This window comes from Otolemur garnettii, unplaced genomic scaffold, assembly GCF_000181295.1.
Source record: "Otolemur garnettii isolate 467f Iridium unplaced genomic scaffold, OtoGar3 scaffold00075, whole genome shotgun sequence".
Taxonomy (NCBI): Eukaryota; Metazoa; Chordata; class Mammalia; order Primates; family Galagidae; genus Otolemur; species Otolemur garnettii.
In genome coordinates, this window is record NW_003852470.1 from 2,882,914 (window position 1) to 2,894,348 (window position 11,435).

The following is an 11,435-nucleotide window of genomic DNA, read 5'->3' on the forward strand; positions in this document are numbered from 1 at the left end:
CACACACACGCATGCACACAGACACACACACACGCATGCACACAGACACACGCACACACAGACACACACACGCATGCACACAGACACACGCACACACAGACACACACACGCATGCACACAGACACACTCACACACAGACACACACGCATGCACACAGACACACGCACACACAGACACACACACACGCATGCACACAGACACACTCACACACAGACACACACACACATGCATGCACACAGACACATGCACACAGACACACACACATGCACAAAGACACACTCACACACTCACACACAGACACACACACGTGCATGCACATAGACACATGCACACAGACACACACACACATGCACACTCACACACTCACACACAGACACACACACATGCATGCACATAGACACACTCACACACAGACACACACACGCATGCACACAGACACACTCACACACAGACACACACACACGCATGCACACAGACACACGCACACACACACACACACACACACACACGCACACAGGCAGTCAAAGCTGCTCTTACCTGCAGGAGAAGGAGCCAGGCAGGCAGGACCAGCACTAGACAGAGAGGAGAGACACGCACTCTAGGAGGGTTAATCTTGATGCAATGTGGCGTGGTGGACTGGATCCTGCAGGAAAGGGCACTAGTGGGAAAACCAGAGAAATTCGCATCAAGCCTGGCAATGAGTCACTGGTCAGTGACAGTCCTGCTTTCTTGGGTTTAACCTCTGCACCGTGATAATGTAGACGCTGATGCTGAAGGGGCTGGGACGAGTACACAGACCCCACTGTCCTGGCAGCTTTTCTGTAAACTTCAAATTAGTCCAATAACAAGTGTGTTTTAAAAACTATACATGACTTTGACGGATTAAACTGCAAGAAATATATGTAAATTCATGGGCTCGCAATGATACTGAAAAAAAACTCATTGACCACCTCCGCAGATGGCTGGGGTGCCAGCTCAGTCTGAGCATTGGTAAATGAAGGGAAGGAATAACATCTTCCCTGCCCTTCTTGTAAGGACCGTATTCCAGGTGAATCAGACAGTAAATGAGGGCAGGACTGTCTTCCCTGGCAGTTCACAGTTAGCAAATGCAAAAGGAGGGGTAAAATTTAAAAATTACCATGTTGCTGTGCTATGACCATGACGGGGGGGCGGGTATTGTAATAGTTAGAAAAATCACATATGCAATGATTCTTTGATCCAACAATCCCATCTTCAGAAATCTACCCTGGTTCACATTAGACGCATGCACCAGACTAATAGGAAAAGACTGGGTCTAACTGAAATGTCCATGAACAGAGGACTGTTGATGAGACAATGGTACATCCACAAAACAGAGGCTCACACAGCTATAAAAAAGAATGAAAAGGTTCTGTATGTTGCTACATGGAGCGACCTCCAGGGCATTATTCAATGGGAAAAATCAAGATTAACAAAAATACATATAATGCGTTCTTTCAATAAATGAGTAAGCATTTTTAAAGTAAGTAGATGCATATTTGAATATATAAAAGCAAATTGACAAAAGAATAGATACAAAGGTCATTTTAACGGCTAGTTTGGGGGAAGATAGAGTGAAGGGCTGGGTAAGGACAGAAGCCTGACTCCTAGGAATAGACCTTGTGTAGATTTGACAGGTAAAATGTTTACTGTTTGATGTTTCTATAAACAAAGTTAAGTTAAAAACCAAGGACTAAAGAACTAAGACTAAAAGAACTACCAGAAACTCTCACCCTGGCATCCAGAGGCGTCCAGCGTGGGAGGAAGGAGCAGTCACGTCACCCTGACACTGAGTGTGTGGTGGGAGAGCAGGTCAGGAGCTCTGTCGGTGTAACTGGGAAACGGAACTTTCTGCATGGAGAAAGGAGACACGGACGTAACACTAAAGAAGCTCAGTGAACACTCTGCAGTCTTTACTTCTGATAGGAACTATCAGCATGATTTTCTAATCTTTTTATCCCTCAAACATCCAGGAGTTTTTCAGCCTGACCGTTGAAAAAGCCTAAAAACAACACCAACTCAGGAGTAATAGCAAGTCCTACACCCTGTTTCCTAAACTAAACCACGTTTCTTAGAAAAATATCCTGTTCAGTATGACGTCCCTGAAACATTTTTCTTAGCAGAAGGCACAAGGCAGACGGGGCCTTGTCTAGTGAACGCCGAGTCCAGTGGAAGTTGCCGCCCATGGTCAGGACTGGGAAAGCTTGGAATTTATAAAGAAAACAGCTGCAAGTCCTCTGGGAGGCCAAGGCAGGGGGATCCCTTGAGATCAGGAGTTCAAGACCAGCCTGAGCCGAGTGAGAGCCCCTGTCTGTAATAAAAATAGAAAAATTAACCAGGTTTTGTGGTGGGTGCCTATAGTCCCAGCTACTCGGGAGGCTCGAGCCCAAGAGTTCAAGGTTGCTGTGAGCTGTGACGCCACAGCACTGTACCCTGGGCAAGAGAGTGAGACTCTGTGGAAAGGGAAAAGGGGGAAGGGGAAAGGAAGGGAAAGAAGATAAAACAACTGCAACTACTTAACTGCATGAAATCGCTTCAACTCCATGAGTCCATAACGAAGGTTCTTTAAACTCACTATCCCCTTTGCAGGATGTTAAAGCTGGCTCCCCCAGCCATTATGTTAAAGCTGGTTAATAAAAAGAGAAGCTATCACCACAGACCCTACAGACATTAAAAGGATAATAAGAGAAATTATAACATGTCTATGCCCATAAATTTGAAAACTTGAATGAAATAGAGTAATTATTTGAAAGACATAAAGTAGCAGAGTTCACTCAAAGAGACACAGATAGTATGAATAATTCTAAACCAAAATTAAACTTTTAGCTGCAAATTCCCCTAAAAAGAGAACACTCACCAATGAACTCTACTAAACATTAAGGAAGCAGCAGGGCCAATCTGCATAGGCTCGTCTATGGCTAGTCGTGCTTTGTGAGACCCACCAAGTCTCTCCGTGTGGGAGGTAGGGCCTAGTAGGGGGTGTTTGGATCATGGGGTCAGATGCCTCATGAATGGCTTGGTGCCCTGCTGATCCTCAAGGTTGTGAGTGAGCGCTCACCCTCAGTTCCCACAAGAACGATCATTAAAAAGAGGCTAGCAGCCAGGTGCAGTGGCTCATGCCTGTAATCCCAGCACTCTGGGAGGCAGGTGGACTGCTTGAGCTCCAGAATTTGAGACCAGCCTGAGCAAGACCAAGACCCTGACTCTACTAAAAATAGAAAAAACAACTAGCTGGGCATGGGGTGAGTACCTATAGTCCTAGGTAGTTGGGAGGCTGAGGCAAGAAGGTCCCTTGAGCCCAAGAGTTTGAGCTTGCTATGAACTATGATGCCATGCCACTCTACCCAGGGCAACAGAGTGAGACTGTGCAAAAGAAAAGAAAAAAAAAAATGGATAAACTCGTCTGTACCTCCTCTCGTCCCTCCTCACTCACGTCCTCTCTCACCTCTGAACTGTGCACATGGTGGCTGCCCTTCACCTTCCACTATGAGAGAAAACAGCCTAAGGCCCTCAGACGCTGGTGCCAGGCTTCTCGTACATCCAGCAAAACCATAATTCAAATAAATCATTTTTGTTTTTTTGAGACAGCCCCACTCTGCCCAGGTCAGAATGACATGGTGTCAGCATAGTTCACTGCAACCTCAAACTCCCACATCAGCCTCCCAAGCAGCTGAGACTGCAGGTGTATCCCACCACACCTGGAAAACTTCTAGCATTTTTGCTGAGAGGGGATCTTACTATGTTGCTTAGACAGATCTCAAACTCCTGGCCTCAAGCAACCCTCCTGCCTCAGCCACCCAAAGTGCTAGGATTACAGGCATGAGCCACCACGCCCAGCCAGCCTCTTGTCTTTATACATTGCTCAGCCTCGGGTAGTCCTTTATACTAACACAGAAGGACTAATACAGACTTTTTCAGAAAATAGAAGAGGAAGAAGCACATGGAATGAGGCCAGCAGTGCTTTCTTAGAAAAACCAGACTAAGACATTACAAAAATATATTTGAAAGACTATAATTCAATATGCTTATGTATATACACTTAAAAATCCTTAACAAATGAAATACAACAGTATATAAAAAGGCTAATAAATCATGATCAAGTGGAATTTAATCCAGGAATGTAAGGTTAATTTAGCATTTAAAAATCAAATAATGCAATACTCCATTAAAGAAAAACTATGTAGAACCCCAACAGAGGCAGAAAAATCATTTGACAAAAATTAACATCTATTCATGATAAATAAAATATCTCAGCAAGTGAGAAATTTAAACTTCCTTGCCCTAATAGAGGAAACATATAAAAACCCACAGCTAAGATCGTACTTAATGATGGAAGACTGATTCTAAGTCAGAAACAGGGCAAAAGAATCTCTTCTCAACTTCAACATTATACTGAAGTCCTACCCAGTGAAAAGGGCAAGAAAAATTAATAAAGGCATATAGATTAAAGGAAGAGATAAAACTATACTTTGCTGACAGTGTGATTGTCTACACAGAAATTTCTAAAGTCTACAAAAAACTATTAGAGGTAATAGTGAGCTTATGAAAGCCTCAAGATATTAATACAAGTCAATATACAATTATACTTCTATTAGCAAACTATCAAGAAACAGTTTAAAATTGAAAGCTAAGATAAAACAATAGCACCCAAAAAAGAAAACTAAAGAACTATTTAGAGAACAAAGTATATTACAACCTGTACATTACAAAAACATAAAACACGGCTGAGAGAAATTTAAAAGGACTTCGGAGGGAGTTGTACCATATTCACGGATCCTCACACTGGCCTATAGATTCCCCAAAACCCCAGGATGCTGTTCTAGTGGCAACTGACAAGCTGATTCTACAATTTATGTGGGAATGGAAAGGGCCAAAAATAGCCGATGCAATTTGAAAAAGGATTAAATAGTTAGAATTTACATGTTATCATGTAATAGTTTTCAATAGTTATCATAGAACTTCAACAACCAAGAAAGTGTGGTATTTAGCAAAAAAGCAGACATATAAATATATAGAAGAGCAGGAAACCCAGAAATAGGCCCGGACATAATAGACTATTGATTTTCAACAGAGGTGCAGAGAGAATAAGAAGAAAGAGTGTCCTTTCAAAAGATGCCGGAACAAGTTCACATCCACGTGCAAAATCTCAAAGGGGAAAGCGGACCCCCAACTCTCCCTCATACCATACACGAGAATGAACTGGGAATCAATCCCACACCTAAATGCACGGACGATAACAAAACCTAAAACTGCTGGAAGAACACAGGAGGAACCCTCATGACCCGAATCAGGTAAAGGTTTTTTAGATAAACTGCAAAAAGCAGCAACATAGATGAATCTCAAAGCCTATATGCAAGTAAACGACACAGAGGAACACACGCTAACCATCCCATCTGAGTCAAGCTCTGAGAACACACATCCCACCTGCAGTAACAGGATCACTGGCGGTGGAATTTATCAGAGTGATGGAAACAGTTGCCGTCTTTAGGGAGGCTGTGGTTGCCCAGGTGTCTAAAAGCGCCAAAACCACCTCTCGATGTACACTTCAGAGGCATGGGTGTTAGTCTATGCAAACTGTACCTCAATGTAGTTGATTTTTTGAAATTAAATATAAAGAATAGCTACACCAGGCTTTAGGACTGATTTTGTCAAACTTAATCCCAGGGTGGGTTTGGAGTTCTCGGTCTGGTTTCTGTGTGTGGTGGAAGGGCTGGTTTCTGAACTGCCGGTTTAATCTATTTATTTGAACTGAACACAAGCCTTTGTCTACTTGGTGGCCTGCTGCCAGTGAATAGAGTAATGGTGATGAAATTATTATAGCTTTTACCCACAGAACACAGGAAGGGATTTCTCTTCAGTTTTAAACCACGTTTGTTAACAAAATTCTATTAATTCGGGACACAACTGTGGCCATGCTAAAAGCCCTTCACGGGGAAAGTGGGACCAGCAGAGTCCCTGTGAGGACCTCACTGCATGCCCGGTGGGACGGAGTGGTTCTCCTAGGGCCTTGGCTGAGGTCCTCTCTGTGCTCGGAGGTCCTGTGTGCACAGCATCAGTGGACACACCACTCCATCCCCACAGCAACCAGCCCTGCTAAGGCCAGGACACCTTGTCCTGTTGTAAACTGAGTTGCAGAGGTTCCGAGGAGTCTTCCCGGGGGCACATCCCAGGCCAGACCAGGTTCCCTGAGTCCTGGCGGGGTTTTCTGCACGCTTAGCTCTCTCCCTGCAAGGGCAGGTGTCTTTAGACATCACCCTCTTCACCTGGGACTCAGCCCACCCACACATGCAGTCTCTGCAGGGGATCTTCCACTGTGCACTTCACAGCTCTCCAAGAACGTCTCATCAACTACCTTCAATGTAAATCAGTTCATAGCCAACCCAGCTGCTGTGCCCCAGCCCACACGCTTCAGCCTCACAGCAAAGTCCCCACCCTCACCCTCATAGCCCCATGTTCACAGCTGCAGCCGGATCTCCATACCCTGAGCCCACATGCACACAAATCAGGGTCACGACTTGCATTTGTGAGCAGAATCCCGGCTGTCTCTTTTCTGTTTCGTGCTATAAATCAAAGTTAATCCTGGGGGACTTTTCCTTGAGGCTGGTGATATTTACCTTTTAAAACAAAGTTTTCCTTCACTCCCCACCACAGATGAGTGGATAGTCTCAGATACTCAAAGGGATCTCAGAGGAACAAGAACATTAACAGAGCAAATAATCCCACTTCAATCAAACCTGGGCGCTCACCCCCATGGCCCATCCCCACCACAGCTGAGAACCTGCTGCTTGTCAGAAGGAAGACCCTGGAAATATGATGTACGCAAAGGCCGGTGGCCACTGCCTAAGGGTCCCTAAGGCGGAATTCACAAAGTTCCAGACTCTCCCAGGTGATAAAGCTGGAGACATGGTCATGTTCCATCACCATCCTCAAACTTGAAGGGATCAGCCTTGGCTCTGCCATGGAGGCTCGCTGCACCTGAGGCAGCATCAGCAGGGCCAGTCCAAACAGCCTGGTGGAAAGTGTTTCCTTATTTCACGAAGTAATGATTTCCCAGTGGCCTCCCACCCTCGGCTCTGAATTAGGGCTTTTGGCCTCGGCCACAGCTATCAACATGCAGGACAGGGAGGTGAGTCAGAGTGAGGGGGACGGTCTTTGGGCAGAAACTTGGTGTGACTCACAGCGTCCGAGAGTGCAGGGCCCAGGACACAGCCCTGGCCAGTGTCAAGGCCTGGGCACCTGCCAGGCCAGGGAAGGAAGAATTCGTGCCCAGTGGCCTGTGCACCCTGGCGTCACTCCTGTGATTCTGTTACAATATATGGAAAGTGAACTTTGCAGATATAATTACAATTACTAATCAGATGATCTTATAATAGCAAGATTGTCCTGGGTTGTCTGGGTGAACTCAATCCTAGGAGCCTTTAAAAGCAGAAGAGAGAAGAGAGATCTGAAGGGAATCACAGTGCAAATAGGATTTGGCCCATCCTGGCAGGCTTGGAAGGAAGGAGGAGAAAATAGGTGACCTTGAACCCCAGGTGAACTACAGCCCCAGGTGACACCATGATTTCAGCCTAGTGAGGCTCTGCCACACTGGACTTCTGAGCTAGAGACACTGTGAGGTGACAGATGTGTGCTGCCATGGTCACTCACTGTAGCTGCTGCAGGAAATGGCAATGAACTGCACTCAGGCCAGACAATTGGCAGGGACCCCATGCAGGGACCCCATGCAGGAGCTGGAGGGGGTAGACAGTGAACAGTCCCAGCCCCTAGGGAAGGTGGTGGCACTGGCCAGGCAGAGTTCCAGGGGCAACTCCCCCCTGGAGGTGTTGAGCTGGGCACAGACACAGGAGAGGCCCACACATGGTGGTAAAGCCTCCCGCCAGCATGTGGCAGCTGCCGTTCCCTGGACCTGCTCCACTGCCCCACCAGGAACAGAGACACCAGGATGAGGGCGGCAGAACTACGTGAAGAAGGTACTGTCGGCCAGGGCTGGGCAGGGCAGGGCAGGGCCGAGTGCAGGAGCCAGCAGAGAGCATGAGGTGTCTCATCTGGCTCCCAATTGCTTCTCACTGGCAGGCCTGGCAGCTGCACAAGCAGGCACCTAACTACACGTCAGGTGCAGTCCAGCCAGCAGGGCCAGAGGAGGGCCAGGGATGGCCCCTCTATGGCTGGTCACCAAGTGACCTACCTGGACTAGACTTGGAAAGTGTAATAAGCTGAGGAAGGCAGAGAGAATGCAGAGGACACAGAGGCCAGCTGCCCTGCTCCCCAGCTGGGTCCAGGACCCCCACCCCTCCTCAGGGGTCCTCTCCCAGGGCCCATTCTCTCTCAGTTCATGCTCTTTTAGAAAATCTTGAAAATACAGATAAACCCCAGCACCACAATCGCCTGTAATCCTATCACCCAGAAATAGCCCCAATTCCCATTTTGATGTAGACATGTTCAGAATTTCATCCCACATACCTATCTGTACTTTTACATGGCACAGTTTGGGCCATAGCGATGTAATGTTATTTTTCTACTTAACAGGGCCCCTTACTTATCTTGGCCCCTTTCCTTGCACTGAACACACTTCCTTTCTCATCCAGACACTGCTGGACCTGCACCCAATAGGTCTTGTCTGGGGTCTGGCCTCATTCCCACCAGGAACTCATAGGGAAGGTTCCAGGCCCCTCCTCTGTGGACTCTCTGCCCTGCAGAAAGCCTCACCCTACAGAGACACACAAACTCATCTACGAACTCTCATGAACAGCCTGGTCATAGCCCTGGGAGACCTGCTGCCCCAACACTGGCCACAGCTGGCACAGCCTACAGTCACCTAAGGCAGACACACCATCCAGAGAAGGGCACAATCAACGTAGGCTGAGGTGCCCAGGTCCCCTCCTGAGCACACCCTGTAGTCAGTCACGTTCAGGTGTCACCAAAAACTACCCAAGGTGCTCCTGTCCTTCCTAAGGAGCTTACTCTGCGTCTCTGCCCTTTCAGGATGATTTTATGGGACATTTTACAGCTTGACCACTGCTGGGTATGGGCCAGGAGCAACCAGCCCTGGGAAAGCAAACATTTTTATATCATGCATTCTTCAAATTTGATCTCTATTGGTCTAAAATGACCGACAATAAAATGAAAACGTGCCCTGGAAAGTCCTAAGACAGTTCACCCTTATGGTATTCAGGTGGCTACAGATACCCATGGACCTTGTTACCTGAGCCTGGACCCCGTGCTCAAGGCACCCATGAAAATTAAATGGCAGACAGACAGCACGTCACGCTCAGGAGCGAGATGCACTTCCCCTGAAGTACGTGGGTCAGGTACTTCTCTCAGCTTCAAGGCCCAGAGGGGACAATAGCCTGCAAAGTCAAAGCCGTGCTAGGCTGACAAAGGCTGGACGGCCCCCCGTGGGCCACATTTGTCTAGTGATTCCCCACAGTCCCCATCAGCCTCACGCCTTCTGCACCAGCACCTTCCCAGCTTTCTGGAGTCCAGGTCCTCTGTGTCATCACTTCTGGGACCCCCCTGCTGGCCCCACCTCAGCTCCTGCCCACAGCTCACCCCTGAGAAGCCCACCCTGCCCAGGCACAGAGGGGAGACCTGCCTACAGGGTCACCACAAAGCTTGAAGGCAATAACAGGGGGACAGCACTTGGCTCAGAGACTTGTGCATGAGAAATACCCACTCATCTCCCCCTTGCTACTAGCAGTGCTGGCAGCCGGCCAGTCCTCAACCCGGCCTCATGGCAGCCTCTACTTGCCTCCTGCCCCTTCCCCTTCCCAGCAGCTGCGCTAGCCTGAAGCATCCATCCCACCCCGTGCCAGGCTCCATGCCCACCTCCGCCTCTCCCTACAGGGCTCTGGCCTGCCAACACCAGCCTCAGCCCCCCACATTCTCACAGGGATCATGGGGTGAGGCACCCAGCTCTGTTTCCACCCCAGTGGAGACCTTCGAAAGTCACTCAGGGGTCCAGTCACAGCCCTGGCGTTTAAATGCACGTACTATATTCTTGGAGAAATTTTACAACAAACCCAGGTCTCTGATGCCGTGTTAATTTTAAAAGCACTTCTGTTTGTATCACAGAAACACACCGGCTCAGGGAAAGGTTCCTGCTCTGACACAACAAGCAGATCACACGTGACAGAAAACATGGCTTGGAGCCACTAAGAAACCAGAACTGCACGATCACCAGGGAGGAGGACATTGCTGACATTCCAAATGCAGATCAGAGAGACAGAAAGAGAAATAGTCATTTATGGGAAAAGCTAATTTATACCTGTTGTATATTTATAAGGCCCCAAAATATGCCAGCTCCCGCACGCAGTAAACACAGCCTCCCCCCACCCCGCCTCCAAAGGCCTGTGGCATGCCCAGCTCGTGGATGCGCTTACACTGAAAAAGATGCAGGTTTCTGTCAAATTTATATTCCAATTACTCCCACTTGAGGTTGCATAAGCGTTAAAAGTGTGTGGCCTTGGTGTCCCCCTCTGTGGAGCCAGGGGCCGATGCGTCCTCCTCTCTTCTGCCTCATAGCCGAGCAGTTACCTGCAAGCACCGTGCCAGCCAGTGGGCACAGAAAGCTTCCTAACCCTGAACAAGCCAGCAAGGTGGGGTCGCCATCCCCTATGGGGCCAGGTCAGCGGGCAGCAGAGCAAGGCCTGGCCAGCAGAGGGCCCTGCCAAGGAGGCCCCAAGAAAAGGAGGCCAAGGCCAAGGACAGAGCAGGAGCTTTGTTGTTCCTGACTAAGAGAGCCTGGACTGCCCAGGCTGAGAGGAGGCAAGGCTCTGGGTGCCTCCAGGGGGACCTCCTGGCCAGGGTCACAGGGGCAGGGGGTCTCGGATGGGAGCAGCCAACACTACGTACCAGGCACAGGGGTCAGCAGGGCCATGACCCCCCAGAGGCACCTCGAGCTGGACCCACAAGCAGGTCGGGAGCAAGAGAGACCCTTCCATGTCTCTGGATCCTAATAAGATCCCAGGGGAAAGAGGAGGAGCCTCTAAAATCCCCAGACACCCCTCATCTGCCAACAGTGGGGAGACAAATGGCTAAACCCAATTCCACTCAATTTAGAGAAATAAAGTAATGTGGTCTATCCTACATGTAAGAGGCCTAGAGAATTCTTGTTACATATGTGGAGAGGACACAGAAAACTATAACTGTTCATAGACTGTTCAAGCTATTCCAAGACTTCTGGAAATTTCCTCAGGACCCACTGTGGAAGGAGAGAAAGGGCCAGATGGGCAGGGACCAGCACTCTCACACCTGTCCCTCCAGGACAAAGCAGGGCCGCTGGTCTCAGCCTTGCACCCCACACCTGCCCTCCAGGACGAAGCAGGGCCGCTGGTCTCAACTTTGCACCCCACACCTGCCCCTCCAGGACAAAGCAGGGCCGCTGGTCTCAGCTTTGCACCCCACACCTGCCCCTCCAG

General features: G+C 48.7%; 1 long non-coding RNA gene across 1 annotated transcript in view; it reads right to left on the reverse strand.

Annotated features, from left to right (window-relative positions):
- LOC111726686 overlaps positions 1-11,435 on the reverse strand; it is a 33,270-nt gene that overhangs the window by 5,396 nt on the left and 16,439 nt on the right. The window contains exons 2-3 of the long non-coding RNA XR_002774404.1: positions 1,752-1,869; positions 538-658 (exon numbers count right to left, since the gene is read on the reverse strand). This is a non-coding gene — a long non-coding RNA (uncharacterized LOC111726686). The remainder of the gene's footprint in view (positions 1-537; positions 659-1,751; positions 1,870-11,435) is intronic.